Source organism: Caretta caretta, chromosome 2 (assembly GCF_965140235.1).
Source record: "Caretta caretta isolate rCarCar2 chromosome 2, rCarCar1.hap1, whole genome shotgun sequence".
NCBI lineage: Eukaryota > Metazoa > Chordata > Testudines > Cheloniidae > Caretta > Caretta caretta.
In genome coordinates, this window is record NC_134207.1 from 57,323,068 (window position 1) to 57,341,209 (window position 18,142).

Genomic DNA, 18,142 nt, shown 5'->3' on the forward strand with positions numbered 1-18,142 from the left:
TGTTTTGTCATTATAGTTCCCACTTTGCTGTTGTTTGTCTGTATAATCTCTGTCTGGTTCTGTGATTGTTCCTGTCTGCTGTATAATTAATTTTGCTGGGTGTAAACTAATTGAGGTGGTGGGATATAATTGGTTACATAATCATGTTACAATATGTTAGGATTGGTTAGTTAAATTTCAGGAAAATGATTGGTTAAGGTATAGCTAAGCAGAACTCAAGTTTTACTATATAATCTGTAGTCAATGAGGAAGTGACTGGGTGTGGGTGGGGGTGGGCATGTGGGTGTGTGAGATGGGAACAGGGAATGGGGGTAAGAAAATTGGAATCATGTTTTGCTAAAGGGGGAGATGGGAACAGGGAATGGGGGTAAGAAAATTGGAATCATGTTTTGCTAAAGGGGGAAATGGGAACAGGGAATGGGAGTAAGGAAGTTGGAATCATGTTTGGCTAAGGGTAGGAATGCGAACAGGGACACAGGTGTAAGGCTCTGTGGTGTCAGAGCTGGGAAGGAGGATACTAAGGAAGGAAACTGGAATCATGCTTGCTGGAAGTTCACCCCAATAAACGTCGAATTGTTTGCACCTTTGGACTTCGGGTATTGTTGCTCTCTGTTCATGCGAGAAGGACCAGGGAAGTAAGTGGGTGAAGGAATAAGCCCCCTAACACATCCCAAAATGCCATTGGCCTTCTTGGCAACAAGGGCACACTGTTGACTCGTATCCAGCTTCTCATCCACTGTAACCCCTAGGTCCTTTTCTGCAGAACTGCTGCCTAGCCATTCGGTCCCTAGTCTGTAGTGGTGCATGGGACTCTGCACTTGTCCTTGTTGAACCTCATCAGATTTCTTTTGGCCCAATCCTCTAATTTGCCTAGGTCCCTCTGTATCTTATCCCTACCCTCCAGCGTATCTACCTCTCCTCCCAGTTTAGTGTCATCTGCAAACTTGCTGAGGGTGCAATCCACACCATCCTCCAGATCATTTATGAAGATATTGAACAAAATTGGCCAGAGGACTGACCTTTGGGGCACTCCACTTGATACCGGCTGCCAACTAGACATGGAGCCATTGATCAATACCCATTGAGCCCGACAATCTAGCTAACTTTCTATCCACCTTATAGTCCATTCATCCAGCCCATACTTCTTTAACTTGCTGGCAAGAATACTGTGGGAGATCGTGTCAAAAGCTTTGCTAAAGTCAAGGAACAAGATGTCCACTGCTTTCCCCTCATCCACAGAGCCAGTTATCTCATCATAGAAGGCAATTAGATTAGTCAGGCATGACTTGCCCTTGGTGAATCCATGCTGACTGTTCCTGATCACTTTCCTCTCCTCTAAGTGCTTCAGAATTGATTCCTTGAGGACCAGCTCCATGATTTTTCCAGGGACTGAGGTGAGGCTGACTGGCCTGTAGTTCCCAGGATCCTCCTCCTTTCCTTTTTTTAAAGATTGGCACTACATTAGCCTTTTTCCAGTCATCCGGGACTTTCCCCCAATCGCCATGAGTTTTCAAAGATAATGGCCAATGGCTCTGCAATCACATCCGCCAACTCCTTTAGCACTCTCGGATCAGTGCATCTGGCCCCATGGACTTGTGCACGTCCAGCTTTTCTAAATAATCCCGAACCACTTCTTTCTCCACAGGGGGCTGGTCACCTCCTCCCCATGCTCTGCTGCCCAGTGCAGTAGTCTGGGAGCTGATCTTGTTCGTGAAGACAGAGGCAAAAAAGCATTGAGTACATTAGCTTTTTCCACATCCTCTGTCACTAGGTTGCCTCCCTCATTCAGTATGGGGCCCACACTTTCCTTGACTTTCTTCTTGTTGCTAACATACTTGAAGAAACCCTTCTTGTTACTCTTAACATCTCTCGCTAGCTGCAAACTCCAGGTGTGATTTGGCCTTCCTGATTTCACTCCTGCGTGCCCGAGCAATATTTTTATACTCTTCCCTGGTCATTTGTCCAATCTTCCACTTCTTGTAAGCTTCTTTTTTGTGTTTAAGATCAGCAAGGATTGCACTGTTAAGCCATATCTAGAACTACTTCTCTGAAACTCCAACTGTGTCTGATCTACTTACACATTTGGGGTTTCATCCATTCTTTCTCTCTCTGTGTTATCCTCAGGAGAGTGAGATATAATTCATGGTCACCTGGTTGAAATAGAGTGCTTTTCTTAAGGGGACACTCAGAGGAGCCCATTCCTGCTGGGCTGTTTGCCTGTGGCTAAACAGAAATGTTCCCCGCTGTTAGCCACAGGGAGGGGGGAAGGTTGAGGGAGTAGTCACGCGGTGGGGGGAGGCAAAATGCGACCTTGTAACGAAAGCACATGTGCTATGTATGTAATGTTAACAGCAAGGTTTACCCTGAAAGAGTGTAGCCACTGTTTTATAAAATGTGTCTTTTTAAATACCGCTGTCCCTTTTTTTTTTCTCCTCCAGCTGCATCTGTTTCAATGATCACAGGATCTTCTCCTTCCCAGAGGCTAGTGAAGCTTAGAAAGAAAAAAAAATGCACTCGCGATGAAATGTTCTCCGAGCTCATGCTGTCCTCCCACACTGACAGAGCACAGACGAATGCGTGGAGGCAAATAATGTCAGAGTGCAGGAAAGCACAAAATGACCGGGAGGAGAGGTGGCAGGCTGAAGAGAGTAAGTGGCGGGCTGAAGACAGGGCTGAAGCTCAAATGTGGCGGCAGCATGATGAGAGGAGGCAGGATTCAATGCTGAGGCTGCTGCAGGACCAAACCAGTATGCTCCAGTGTATGGTTGAGCTGCAGCAAAGGCAGCTGGAGCACAGACTGCCACTGCAGCCCCTCTGTAACCAACCGCCCTCCTCCCCAAGTTCCATAGCCTCCACACCCAGACGCCCAAGAACGCGGTGGGGGGGCCTCCGGCCAACCAGCCACTCCGCCACAGAGGATTGCCCAAAAAAAAAGAAGGCTGTCATTCAATACATTTTAAAGTTGCAAACTTTTAAAGTGCTGTGCTTAAAGTACTGTGTGGCATTTTCCTTCCCTCCTCCACCACCCCTCCTGGGCTACCTATTTGTGTGATGAATGAATAAAGAATGCATGAATGTGAAGCAACAATGACTTTATTGCCTCTGCAAGCGGTGATTGAAGGGAGGAGGGGCGGGTGGTTAGCTTACAGGGAAGTAGAGTGAACCAAGGGGCGGGGAGCTTCATCAAGGAGAAACAAACAGAACTTTCACACCGTAGCCTGGCCAGTCATGAAACTGTTTTTCAAAGCTTCTCTGATGCGTACCGCGCCCTCCTGTGCTCTTCTAACCGCCCTGGTGTCTGGCTGCGCGTAACCAGCAGCCAGGCGATTTGCCTCAACCTCCCACCCCGCCATAAACGTCTTCCCCTTACTCTCACAGATATTGTGGAGCACACAGCAAGCAGTAATAACAGTGGGAATATTGGTTTCACTGAGGTCTAAGCGAGTCAGTAAACTGCACCAGCGTGCCTTTAAACGTCCAAATGCACATTCTACCACCATTCTGCACTTGCTCAGCCTGTAGTTGAACAGCTCCTGACTACTGTCCAGGCTGCCTGTGTACGGCTTCATGAGCCATGGCATTAAGGGGTAGGCTGCGTCCCCAAGGATACATATAGGCATTTCAACATCCCCAACAGTTATTTTCTGGTCTGGGAATAAAGTCCCTTCCTGCAGCTTTTGAAACAGACCAGAGTTCCTGAAGATGCGAGCATCATGCACCTTTCCCGGCCATCCCACGTTAATGTTGGTGAAACGTCCCTTGTGATCCACCAGAGCTTGCAGCACTATCGAAAAGTACCCCTTGCGGTTTATGTACTCGGTGGCTTGGTGCTCCAGTGCCAAGATAGGGATATGGGTTCCGTCTATAGCCCCACCACAGTTAGGGAATCCCATTGCAGCAAAGCCATCCACTATGACCTGCACATTTCCCAGGGTCACTACCCTTGATATCAGCAGATCTTTGATTGCATGGGCTACTTGCATCACAGCAGCCCCCACAGTAGATTTACCCACTCCAAATTGATTCCCAACTGACAGGTAGCTGTCTGGCGTTGCAAGCTTCCACAGGGCTATCGCCACTCGCTTCTCAACTGTGAGGGCTGCTCTCATCTTGGTATTCATGCGCCTCAGGGCAGGGGAAAGCAAGTCACAAAGTTCCATGAAAGTGCCCTTACGCATGCGAAAGTTTCGCAGCCACTGGGAATCGTCCCAGACCTGCAACACTATGCGATCCCACCAGTCTGTGCTTGTTTCCCGAGCCCAGAATTGGCGTTCCACAGCATGAACCTGCCCCATTAGCACCATGATGCATGCATTGGCAGGGCCCATGCTTTCAGAGAAATCTGTGTCCATGTCCTGATCACTCACGTGACCGCGCTGACGTCGCCTCCTCGCCCGGTATCGCTTTGCCAGGTTCTGGTGCTGCATATACTGCTGGATAATGCGTGTGGTGTTTAATGTGCTCCTAATTGCCAAAGTGAGCTGAGCGGCCTCCATGCTTGCCTTGGTATGGCGTCCGCACAGAAAAAAGGCGCAGAACGATTGTCTGCCGTTGCTCTGATGGAGGGAGGAGCGACTGACGACACGGCTTACGGGGTTGGCCTCAGGGAGCTAAAATCAACAAAAGGGGTGTCTTTACATCAAGGAGTATTTCAGGCAGGACTTCACGGAGGGTTCCAATAAGAAATGGTGCACCTAAGTTATTGTTCTTATTGGAACAAGGAGGTTAGCCTGGCCTCCGATTGATACATGGCTAGATTTACCTCGCTGCACCTTCTCTGTGAGTGACTGCAGTGTGACCTAGAGGAATGAGTCCCCTAGACAGGGGAGGAGGCAAATGAGTACAAAACAAATCTGGTCTATTTCTTGTTTTGATCCACTCCATCGATCTTTTACATCTTTGGCTGGCAGCAGACGGTGCAGAAGGACTGCATGCCATCCACATCTCATGGCTGCCCGGCAGAAGATGGTACAGTACGACTGCTAGCAATCCTCATCTCTTGCCTGCCCGGCAGAAGATGGTACAGTACGACTGCTAGCAATCCGTATCGCCTGCCTGCTCACCATAAGACGGTTCAATAGGACTGACTGCAGGACTAAAGAGAATGACCTGGTCAAGTCACTCCAAATTTAGTCCCTGCGCCCATGTCTGCCCAGGCGCTCCCAGCCGACGTGGCCAGGAGCACCTCGGACACGACGAGGACGGCTACCAGTCGTATTGCACCATCTGCTGCCACAAAGCAAGGGGTTGCTGCTACTGTGTAGCAAAGCCATACCGCGTCTGCCAGGAGACATAGGGTGACGGTTACCTGAGCTGGCTCCATGCTTGCCCTGGTATGGCGTCTGCACAGGTAACTCAGGAAAAAAGGCGCGAAACGATTGTCTGCCCTTGCTTTCACGGATGGAGGGAGGGAACGGGGGCCTGACGATATGTACCCAGAACCACCCGCGACAATGTTTTAGCCCCATCAGGCATTGGGATCTCAACCCAGAATTCCAATGGGCAGCGGAGACTGCGGGAACTGTGGGATAGCTATCCACAGTGCAATGCTCCGGAAGTCGACTCTAGCCTCGGTACTGTGGAAGCACTCCGCCGAGTTAATGCACTTAATGCACTTAGAGCATTTTCTGTGGGGACGCACACACTCGAATATATAAAACCGATTTCTAAAAAACCGACTTCTATAAATTCGACCTTATTCCGTAGTGTAGACATACCCCAAGAGCAAGGTTATTACAACCTTGGATGTTTCTCCAGCAATTTGCCTTGGGTCTCTCAGCCCTGTCTACTCTGCCCAAGGAAAAACTGTTGACACCCTCCTGTGCTTTAAATTTGATTTGGGATTTTGTGGTAAAAATGAGCTAACAGGTTTCTCCCAGCCAGTCCAGACATTGCCTAAATGGCATCCCCATCTAATCATTTCCCAGTTCCCACAGTGATTTACTTTCTCCATTGCATTTTTTCTTTCCAGTAGAAGACTACAATTTGAAGTCACCTAGTCCTGAAAAGCAAAGACTTCATGTTTCCTAGGAGCTGAGTGGTCATGTTAAGCAACCAAACCAGATTCTAGGCCATGCCAAATCACATATGTGGTTCTCTTCCTGATCAGGTTTCTTTTTTTCCTTTTACCGTTGTCCTTCATAGATGACATGGGCAAGAATCTGAAAGGTGCAAACAAGATATTTTGGCCTTCAACAATAGGGGTTTTTTTTTTTTTTTTTAGGGCTATCAATTAATCGCAGTTAACTCACGCAATTAACTCAAAAAAAATTAATCGCGATTAATCTCACTTATAACAATAGAATACAAATTGAAATTTTAAAAATCTTTTTGGATGTTTCTCTACATTTTCAATATTGATTTCAATTACAATATAGAATATGTAGTGCACAATGCTCACTTTATATTATTTTTGATTACAAATATATGCACTGTAAAAAGATAAACAAAAGAAATAGTATTTTTCAATTCACCTCATACAAGTAATGAAGTGCAATCTCTTTATTGTGAAAGTGTAACTTACAAATGCAGATCTTTTTGGTTACATAACTGCACTCAAAACAAAACACTGTAAAACTTTAGAGCCTACAAGTCCACTCAGTCTTTCTTCTTCTTCAGACAATTGCTAAGAGAAACAAGTTTGTTTACATTCACGGGAGATACTGCGGTCTGCTTCTTATTTACAATGTCACCTGAAAGTGAGAACAGGCGTTCGCATGGCACTTTTAGCTGGTGTTGCAAGGTATTTACATGCCAGATATGCTAAACATTCGTATGCCCCTTCAAGCTTCGGCCACCATTCTGGAAGACGTGCTTCCATGCTCATTAAAACAACAATGCATCAATTAAATTTGTGACTGTACTCCTTGGGGGGAGGGAGAGGAACTGTATGTCTCCTCTGTTTTACCTGCATTCTGCATATATTTCATGTTACAGAAGTCTCGGATGATGACCTAGCACATGTTAGTTTTAAGAACACTTTCACAACAGATTTCACAAAATGTAAAGAAGGTACGAATGTGAGATTTCTAAAAATAGCTACAGCACTCAACCCAAGGTTTAAGAATCTAAAGTGCTGTCCAAAATCTGAGAGGGATGAGGTGTGGAGCATGCTTTTAAAGTCTTAAAAGAGCAACACACTGATGCGGAAACTACAGAACTGAAACTACCAAAAAAGAAAATCAACCTTCTGCTGGTGGCATCTGACTCAGATGATGAAAATGAACATGCATCCACACTACTTTGGATTGTTATCAAGCAGAACCCATCATCAGTATGGAAGCATGTCCTCTGGAATGGTGGTTGAAGCATGAAGGGACATATGAATCTTTAGCGCATCTGGCATGTAAATATCTTGCAATGCCAGCTACAACAGTGCCATGCGAATGCCTATTCTCACTTTCAGGTGACACTGTAAACAAGAAGCGGGCAGCATTATCTCCTGCAAATTGTAACCAGCCTTGTTTGTCTGAGTGATTGGCTGACCAAGAAGTAGGACTGAGTGGACTTGTAGGCTCTAAGGTTTTACATTGTTTTGTTTTTGAATACATTTTTGTTTTTTACATAATTCTACATTTGTAAGTTCAACTTTCATGATAAAGAGATTGCACTACAGTTCTTGTATGAGGTGAGCTGAAAAATACAATTTTGGGGGTTTTTATAGTACAAATATTTGTAATCAAAAATAAATATTAAGTGAGCACTGTACACTTTATATTGTTGTAATTGAAAGTAATATATTTGAAAATGTAGTAAACATCCAAAAATTTTTAAAATAAATGGTATTCTATTGTTGTTTAACAGTGCGATTAACCGCGATTAATTTTTTTAATTGCTTGACAGCCCTACTTTTTTTTTTAACTCTTGAAATTTCCCGCTGTGGATATTGCCTGTGCAGGTACACAGTGAGAGCGCCAGTGTGATCTGGCTTCTGAATAACAGAAATGTAGGCCTGGAAGGGACCTCAGGAAGTCACCAAGTCCAACACTCTGTGCTATGGCTGGTGTTTTTACCCAGTGTCATGTAACCTCGCTGAGACTTGGTCGAGCGAAGAGAGTGATTAAAACACTGACAGGTAGGCTAGTGATAGCCTCCTACTGGAAAAAGACAAATAGTCCAATGTAGAGGAATAGCTGAAAAAAATATGGAAGTGGTTGTTATGGGAAAAACTGAGTACAAACAGATACTTAGATATTTGGTTACCATTTATTCAATACTCAAAGTACATTCCCTCCTCTTCTCCCTCCCCCCCACCAAAAAAACCGAACAACAACAACCCACCACAACCAAGCAAACCTATCCAATTTTTTGAATATTCACATTTGATAGACATGCCTGGTTTGTTAAATGTGTAATCAGAATTCACTCAATTTAATAAAATCACTAGAAATAACATGTCATGGGTACTATAAACATGCTCATTCTGTAACATGGTAACACCCTGTTAAGTAGAAAGATCCAATGATTGTATCGCTGTTTGTTTCTCTAATGATTATTGTATTGTATTGTTTCTGATATTTATATGGCCAAGATTGTAACCCTATTAAAACTTTCTAAATTAAGACATAGTTTACATAAAAAAAATAGACCACCACAACACTTTCAATGTCTGTTAGCTCTTTCATCATACCATTGTGGAGTGGCAATAGTTGAGGGACTTTAAGTAAAGTATTGTGTTAGACATAGCCTCTCCAAAACTATTTCCTAATTTGGTACAGAACAGAGATTTTACAAGCTGACAATCACCTGCTTCAAGAGTTTCTTTTTCAAAGTCTGTCTTTGCAGAATGCAGTGAACAAAAAGTTCTTGTACTGTGTTTTGTTTCAAACATTCTAAAAAGGTATGCTAACATCAGAAAAATATAAAAGGGAGAAAGTTTAGGCCCAACACTTAGGATGTTTGAAAAAGGAATTTACAAAACATAACAAGCATAAATGTTTTTATGAACTTTTAAAAATATAATTGGAAAGTGTTTAAATATTCCCCAGAACCGTTGATTCTAAACATAGCAGGTCTGTGCTGGTGCTCAAAGACCAAAAAAGGAAAACTGACTAGAAAATGTGTTTTGTTTAAGGTAAGCTAACATTACAAATAGTGAAAAGTAAATAGTTTTTTAAAATTTCACTTATCTAAGGTAATTTGAATTCTGTCTACATTACAAGGGTACATGTGTGGGGCATCCAGTCATTAATGTTAAGTCGACACATAATTATAGCAAAAGTCCCATCTTGCAGCACAGGCAGGAGCATAACCATGTTTGAAGTTTCAGAGTAACAGCCGTGTTAGTCTGTATTCGCAAAAAGAAAAGGAGTACTTGTGGCACCTTAGAGACTAACCAATTTATTTGAGCATGAGCTTTCGTGAGCTACAGCTCACTTCATCGGATGCATACTGTGGAAACTGCAGAAGACATTATATACACAGAGACCATGAAACAATACCTCCTCCCACCCCACTCTCCTGCTGGTAATAGCTTATCTAAAGTGATCATCAAGTTGGGCCATTTCCAGCACAAATCCAGGTTTTCTCACCCTCCGCCCCCCCCGCCCCCCAAACTCACTCTCCTGCTGGTAATAGCCCATCCAAAGTGACCACTCTCTTTAAAATGTCTATGATAATCAAGGTGGGCCATTTCTAGCACAAATCCAGGTTTTCTCACTCCCCCACCCCCCTCCAAAAACCCCACACAGAAACTCACTCTCCTGCTGGTAATAGCTCATCCAAAGTGACCACTCTCCTCACAATGTGTATGAAAATCAAGGTGGGCCATTTCCAGCACAAATACAGGTTTTCTCACCCCCCCCCCCAGCCCCCTTTTTTCAAAAAAACACACACACAAAAACTCACTCTCCTGCTGGTAATAGCTTATCCAAAGCAACCACTCTCCCTGCTAATGCCTTAAATACAGCTTGGCACCCTGGTTAAAACACGTAGGGCTCCCAACTAGACTGCAAGATGGGATGCTGCTATAACTAGAGACCTATTAATGGGTTCAACTGTATTGAACTCTTACATAGTTGAGTGTGTAGTGCAGACTGGATTTTAAACAAAAAAAAATGTAAAATAAGGGGGGGAAAGATTGTTAATGAGTTCTTAGACATTATAAATCACTTCTTCGTCTGCTACTTTCCCTATGTCTATCAAACAGCTCTTATAGTGCTTCTTGGCAAACTCGTTATAAAAATATTTTAAAAGAACATCAAAGAAAACAAAAGAACACAGATCTTGAGACAAATACTTTGGCGGGATGCTATGTGTAATGCTTATAACGTATGTATACAAGTATATTATAAGGAGGTTTCATTTCTAGGACACAGAGTAATATTACTAGAAATGTATTAGCTAACAACACACCTCCATGCCAAGTCCATAGAAAATATGCTATTGTCCTTGAGACATTATTTCGTTTTGACTTTATTTACAGGTTCACTGTATATTTTAGGGTAATTTATCTGGTCCGTCTTAGATATTACGTTCAAGAAGAGACTGTCTGGAAAAGTGCTGAACACCCTGTTGGCACTTAAAGATATTTTATATATATTTTTTCCTCCAATATTCTGATAATTCATTCTGATCATGGGTTTGGGGGAGGGAGCTAAGGAGAAGGGCTGTCCTATAGTGCTTAGACTACAGGCAACAATATTTATTTCAAAGTTGAGCTCCATAAATGCTGAGAGAGACTGAAGTACGTCACCCATGAGACCTACAAAGCATATTAAAAAACCCACCATTTTTGTCTTTCAGTACAGTTTACTCACTTCTCCCAATCTTTAAGACATATTTCCTCAGGCTGTATCAGAGATCGGCAACCTTTGGCCTGCGGCCCGCCAGGCCAGTTTGTTTACCTGCCGTGTCCGCAGGTTTGGCCAATCACAGCTCCCACTTGCTACGGTTTGCCAATGGGGGGCTGTGGGCAGTGGCGCAGGCCAAGAGATGTGCTGGCCAGCGGTGGGAGCTGTGATTGGCCGAACCTGCAGATGCGGTAGGTAAACAAACCAGCCCAGGCCGCTAGGGGGCTTACCCTGGCGGGCCATGTGCTAAAGGTTGCCGATCACTGGGCTATATAATGTTTTCATGCTCCCTGAAAGAGGGGGATGCCGTGTAGTTGTAGCCTGATGATGAGCTCGGTAGGGCTCAAAAGCTTCTCTCTTTCACCAACAGACCTTGGTCCAATAAAAGATACTACTTCATCTACTTTGTCTCTGAAAAAGTAGGAAGAATTACAGGCAAAATCCAAAAAAGCAGGACACTCTTTTAAAAACCAGAAACAGAAAATTAGCTTAGGAATGGCAACTTGATTTTCTATCAACATTGGTATTTTTAAATTCCAATTTATCAGGAGACAAGGTGGGTGACATATCTATATCTATCTATCTCCCAAACAGTGGAAATTTAAAATATGACACAACTTGGTAGCTGTGTGGAGTGTTAACAGCATATTGTTTAAATAATTTAAAACTGTTAATTATAAACATTCACCTTTCACCTTTCTTTTCTGATAAATTCCATATAAATTATCAACAGACCAGACTAGATGATCTGTTGGCACCTTCTGGCCCTCCACTGTGACTGTAAGCCAAATTTCACAGGAAGCTAGTCTTCAGTGTAGCGGGAATGTGAAAAAATCAAGGTCTAGTAATTGAAATAAAGGTACCTGGGGTTATTTCACTGGGTAACTCCTTAGGCAGTCTAGTCAGTTTCTTATACCCAAACTGTGATAGCCCAGTCACTCAGGTTCCAGCACTGCACCCTGTTTGAATGTTTTGTAGGAAGTCCCATGCTGTGAAATTTTCAAACACTTATTGCTAATCAAAATTTCGTCAAATGTTGTTATGCAAACCAAACAGCAGTGGCACAGGCCCTCCTGAGTAACTTAGCAAGGGGGTAATAATGTTTTGCAGGCAGGAAAGCCCTGGCTGCCTCCAGAATCTAGTCACAGGTGTTTTCTTGCATTACTTACACCACTTTTTTTTTTTTTTTTTTTGCGCAGACAGGCCCATGCGGCTGTTCCTGCCCCTAGGAACCAGGGGCCCCCTTGTTTAGCATAAGGTGGGGAGAGGCGGACGTAGCCCAGGCTCTGACTCGATTGGGAGCCCTGCTTTAAAGGCCACACGTGGCGAAATGGTGGCTGCGTGAGCCCGGAGGCCCGGGCACAGCGGCCCCTGCCCCACAGCCAGGGAGCCGCGCTGGCCCAACTCGGGGGCCGTGTGTCGTGCCCCGCCCAGCGGCTCTGACGCCGGGCACGAGCAGGGCGCAGGGCCCCCGGGGCGCTCTCCGGCCGGCTGGGCCCGGCCCTGGGGTGAGTCGGGAACGGCGGCTGCAGCGAGCGGGGCCCCCGCTGCTGCGGTCCCTGCGCTGCGCGGAGCTGACGCTAGGGGGCGCTGGCTGCGGCCCGCCAGGCCGGCGCGGCGCAGGGGAAAGGATGCGGACGGGGCCATTCGCGCTGCGGCAGCGGGGGGGAGCGGGGCGCCGGGCGCCTCCCCGCCGGGGTTCGGGGGCCGCGAGGGAGCGGCAGCGGCCTTGGGGAGGCGGGCCACGGGGGCGGGGGCCCTGGCGGCAGGCGCGGGGGCAGGCGGCGGGGCCGGCGGCGGGCGCGGGGGTTGGGGGCGGAGTGGTTGGGGCCGGCGGCGGCCGCGGCGGGGTCAGTTCTCTTTAGTGTTTGCCGATGTTGGAAGCGTCTCCAAAGTGTTCCCGGGAACCAGGTAACCGGGCCCGCGGGGGGCGGCCGGGCCCCCGCCCCCCGCCCGGGGAGAGGCGAGGCAGCGGCCTCCTGTGCTGAGGGACCTCGCCCTCGCGGCGGCGACGGCCCCGGGCGCGGGGGGACGGCCTGAGGGGCAGGCGGCTTTGCCGGCCCCGCCCCGGGTCACACCGCGGCCCCACCGCGCTGATCCGGGCAGGGCAGGAGCTGTTGCCTCCGCCCTGCTTGGTAAACGCTGCTCCCCGCCCGCAGGGCGCAGGGCGTTCATGGGGCCCCCATGGGGCCCCCAGCGGTGAGCTGGGCTCAGGGGATCGCGCCTCCCCCCCCCCGCCATGTCTAGCCCCTGCCCGCGGGGCTCCCCGCGCCTCTCGAGGGGGGCGATGCTGCAGCCTCCCCGCCCCCGGCAGATGCACCGGTTGATGTAGCTCCTTTCCCAACCGGCCTCCCGACTCAGACCTCTCTCAAGTGAAATGCCTCGGATTTTAGCTGCCCGGCGCTGAATAGCAGCTCAGCTATTACAGCTGGTGTGGGGGGGGGGGTAAGATAGGAGACTGATTATTTACTGTGGAAGTACCACTCGAATCGCGGATTGGCTGCATATTGCATCAGGCCTGTGTTAAATTTGTGAAGTAGTTTTCTATGGCCAAAGCATGCCTCTTTTTTCATTGTGGCCTTTTCAGCTCTATCACTACCACATTTCACTACAGCATGATTCAGATTACTTCCTTATAAAAGATCATTAGCTAATCTGTTTTCCAAGGTTCAAGACAGATTTTAAAATACCATATTAAACTGGTGCTTTGGAATGATACAAAAAGCCTTGCAATATATTATTTGTATGCTATATTGATTGCACAATAGATTCAAAGTAAAGTGCTACTGTACTTAGACTTCACCTACAATCCTAAACTTTCCTAACAAGTCTAAACTTTCCCATGGTGTCAGAATAGATAGGTGTTTATCCTCCTATAACATGATTCACAGTAAAATAGTTAACACTGACATTTGTGTTGCATAGTTAGGTTAGGAGTCAATACTACCAGAGATCAGGAGGGGATTTCACTTTTTTTTTCCTTTTCTTTTTTTTAAGAGCTGTTGGGCTTCAGCCCCAAGTTACTCAGACTTCTGCCAATGTAATTCCGGCTTTGGAGTCCCCAGTGGAAGAAAAGTCAACCATGATGACAGCAGTGCAAAGCCCTCACAAACTTGCTTTGTTGGGGGCCTGAGCTGGTGTGCAGACCGTATGTCCTATTTTGGCTGGGACAGTCCCTTTTTTAAGCCCTGACTTTTTTGGCAAAAGTGGGCATTTTTCCTGATAGTTCTTGCCAACTGATCAAATGCCTACTTTTGTCAAAAAAAGTGTGGTGTGGAGGAATGTGAGAGGGGAAGCGGGGGTGCCAACCCCTCAGGCGGGGGGGGGGGGCAGGCAGGGCTTGAGTGAGCAGCGACACCAGCCCCAGCCTCGCGGGCAGCAGGCAGGGCTCTGGTGAGCAGTGATGCCAGCCCCACGCGGGTGGGGTGAGATGGCTTGGGCTAGCTCCATTTGGTGTCCCATTTTCCTTTTGGGAAATATGGTCATCCTAGACTGGAAAGTTGCCACCACTAACTTGGGAGGAGATGTGTTTGGAACAGGGGTGGGCAAACTACAGCCCTCGGGTCACATCCAGCCCATCAGAGCTTATAATCTGGCCCTCGAGCTCCCGCCGGGGAGCAGGGTAGGAGGCTTGCCCCGCTCTGCATGTGCCATGGCTCTGCGTGGCTCCCGGGAAGCAGCTGGCATATCCCCACTCCAGCTCCTATGCAAAAGGGCAGCCAGGGAGCTCTGCATGCTGCTGCAGCCTCAAGCCCCGCCCCTGCAGCTCCTATTGCCTGTGGTTTCCGGCCAATGGGAGTGGCGGGGCGGTGCCTGTGGACAGGGCAGCGCACAGAGCCCCTTGGCTGTGCCTCCACGTAGGAGCCGGAGCGGGTATATGCCACGGTTTCTGGGAGATGCTTGAGGTAAGTGTTTCCTGATCCCTGCTCCAGCCCTGATCACCCTCCCACCCTCTGAACCCCTTGATCCCAGCTTGGAGCCCCCTTCTGTACCCCCAAACTCCTCATCCACAGCCCTGCACCAGAGCCCGCACCCCAAAACCCCTGCCCCACCTGCACCCCATCCCATACCCCCAATTTTGTGAGCATTCATGGCCCGCCATACAATTTCCATACCCAGATGTGCTCCTCAGGAAAAATAGTTTGCCCACCCGTGGTCTAGAACATCTTAGCAGAGGGTGTTTTTTCCCAGGCACCCTCTACTGGTCGGACTTCTGTGAAGACCTACTCATGAAGACACTGCCTGTTGTCCTCTGAGGGTGAATTTCCCTGCAGTGCAGCTAGCCTGAAAATGGAGGTACATGGGGAAGTCAGTGATACTCTTCCTCACAGGAAACTCTGTTTCTTTGGGTCACATTTGGAGGGTTTGCTTTGCTGTTATTAGGGTTAGAAATGTAGGCCTCTATGCTGTAGAGAGCTGTCAGTGGTGAATGTACAGAAATCACTATACACTTGCTAGGCTCTGCTTCCATGAAGGAAATTTTCACAGGTGTAAGTACGTAAGTGAGTACATACTACATGAGTAAGATGATGCAAGGTGGATTTATGCTGCTGTATCTCTGATGCGTTACTAGATTAAGCTGCAGCAAGGTAAACTCTGCTCTGTGCTGGTGCAGTGCATTAAGGGGTTTGCTTCTGTATAACTGCATTAATATACCAGTAAAAGTTTTCTTAGTGTAGACAAAGCCTTTTTTTGCTGATCAGGTTTTTGTGTTACTGTAGTGCTTATGAAAGGTGCCAGATGTGCTTTACTTAAGGAGAGCTGGCAGCAGTGCTAGATTTCCAGTGCTGCCCAGTTAATGAATCTTAACTGTGCTTTGAAGGGATCCACTACAGTGGACCTCATGCTCATTGAGTGCTCTCTGTGGAGATATCCAACAGTAATGTGGCTATTGGTCACTATGTACTGGATTGATGCCACCACTTCATGTAACATAAGCAATTGGAATCTAGCATAAACATAAACAATTTGTGCTAGATTCAGACTGTCGGTCTGTGAAAGGCTTTATATATCTGTGTACCAATCTGAGTAACTCAATCTCCCAACAGTTGTTTGAATAATAATAATAATAATAATAATTAATAGCAGCATGTATTTGAGTAATCTTTCATCCTGAAATCTGAAAGTGGTTTACAAAGATGAATTGTTAACCCAGTTTTACACCTGAAAAAACTGAAACACAGAAAAGTTAAGTGACATGCCCCAAGCTAACATACTAAATCAATGGCATAACTCACTTAGACTGTTATTTGGGGGCAGAGACCATAGGTTTGATTTTTCCTATCTTCCCAGTTTTATAAATGTGACTCTGTTGACTTTAGTGGACTTACTCCTGACTTATACTGATATAAATATGGGACATGAATCAGGTACTAAGTCTTTATTTATAAAGTGGAATAGTAAGTGAACTTCCCAAGGTTACACCATGAATCGGTGGCAGAGCCAGATCTTTGGATTTTAAGGCTGCTGGTCTAACCACTAGAAAATACAGCACCTGTCATATTCCCTCTAGATCGTTTGTGTTGACCTGCCTGAACTATGACTATAAATTTGTCTTTGAAAAGAAGAAATCTACTCTAGTTTGTTAAATAAAAGTGTACACTTGCAATCCTTTGATGCTTTTCTGCCAAAAACTTTATCTTTCTAAAATATCTAATGTAATTTTGAAGCAGGTTTTATGAGTTGTAGACCAAATATTTTCCAGCATTTGTATATGACTGGAGGGTCGCATACTTCGTTGCTTATGTAGGCTGAGCTGGCAGGTGGTAATCAGAAGGACAGTAACATTGTCTCATAACCTGTAGCAACTTTACAGAATGGTGCCACGAAGCCTATATTTTATTGTTAAATCATCTAATCTGCTGCTCTTCTTCTCTTCATTGTTTAATCAGTTTCATATCAATAAAAGACAATGAGAAATGCCATAGAGTTGAGTATTAGGCCTCACTTTCCTTGGCCAATAACAATTCTTTGAACATTTTATATTCACAACACTTTAAAAATGTTATTACTCACAATCCTCTGAGGGAGGTTCAAATTGTCTTCCTTTTACAGATGGAAAAACTGAGGCAAAGAGATTTACTGACTTGCTTAAAATCACAGAGTGAGATGTTAGCTCTAAAATCAGAACACTGGAGTTACTGATTCCCAGTCCTGTGTTCAGACTACCTAACCATGCCTCTTGGGGTGGTTGTTTTTTTTTTTTTTTTTTTTTAAACTGTATTATGTTCACAAATCAAGCGGTTGAGGGTTTTGCAAATTAAAATTCCAGAGTTGTTTGGGCATTCATCAGATTGGTCAGCTGGTCTCATATTTCGGGCTTGCCTACACTAGAACGCTGTACCTCTAACTACACAATTATAGTTAAAGCAGTATATCTCCCTAGTGTAGATGGAATTATATTGGTATACAGGTGCTTTATGCCACGCTGACTATACCATATGTCACGTTTATACCATAGGTTCCAAGGACAGAAGGGATCATTGTGATCATCTGGTCTGACCTCCTGTATAACACAGGCCAGAAAACTTCCCAAAAAATAATTTCTGGAGCTTATCTTTTGGAAAAACATCCAGTCTTGATTTAAAAATTGTCAATGATGGAGAATCCACCAGAATTTTTAAATTCCAAGGGTTAATTATACTCTCACTATTAAAAATTTACACCTTATTTCCAATCTGAATTTAGCTAACATTCAACTTCCAGCTATTGTATCTTTATACATTTCTCTGCTATATTGAGGAGCCCATTATTAAGTATTTGTTCCCCATGTAGATACTTATAGACTCAAAAAGAAAAGGAGTACTTGTGGCATCTTAGAGACTAACCGATTTATTTGAGCATAAGCTTTCGTGAGCTACAGCTCACTTCATCGAATGCATACTGTGGAAAACACGGAAAATGTTTTTTATACACACAGACCATGAAAAAATGGGTGTTTATCACTACAAAAGGTTCTCTCCCCCCCCCCCCCCCCACACCCCACTCTCCTGCTGGTAATAGCTTATCTAAAGTGATCACTCTCCTTACAGTGTGTATGATAATCAAGGTGGGCCATTTCCAGCACAAATCCAGGTTTTCTCCCCACCCCCCAAAACCCACTCTCCTGTTGGTAAGTTGGTAAGTGGGTTTTGGGGGGTGGGGAGAAGGCCCACCTTGATTATCATACACATTGTAAGGGGAGTGTTCAAACTTTATCACTGATGATTTTATTTTTTCTTTCAGATTATTAATAAAAAAATGTTAAATAGTGTCGGCCAAGAGCCAGTGTTTCCCCATTTACAATTAGATTTTGAGATCTATTAATTAGCCAGCTTTTAATCAATTTAATGTGTTACATGTTAATTTTGTAT

The 18,142-nt window shown here is 45.6% G+C and overlaps 1 protein-coding gene across 12 annotated transcripts in view; it reads left to right on the plus strand.

Annotated features, from left to right (window-relative positions):
* The first annotated feature begins 12,130 nt into the window (after positions 1-12,130).
* The window catches only part of STAU2 (staufen double-stranded RNA binding protein 2), a 230,194-nt gene continuing 224,182 nt past the window's right edge, over positions 12,131-18,142 (plus strand). For 6 of the 12 annotated variants that reach the window (XR_012666950.1, XM_075125104.1, XM_048840956.2 and 3 more), the window contains exon 1: positions 12,612-12,701. The gene's annotated coding sequence lies outside the window, so the exon portion shown is untranslated. Of the gene's footprint in view, positions 12,299-12,611; positions 12,702-13,787; positions 13,939-14,981; positions 15,087-18,142 lie in introns of those variants that run through there. The other 6 variants (XM_075125105.1, XM_075125108.1, XM_075125115.1 and 3 more) reach the window with 5 other exon arrangements.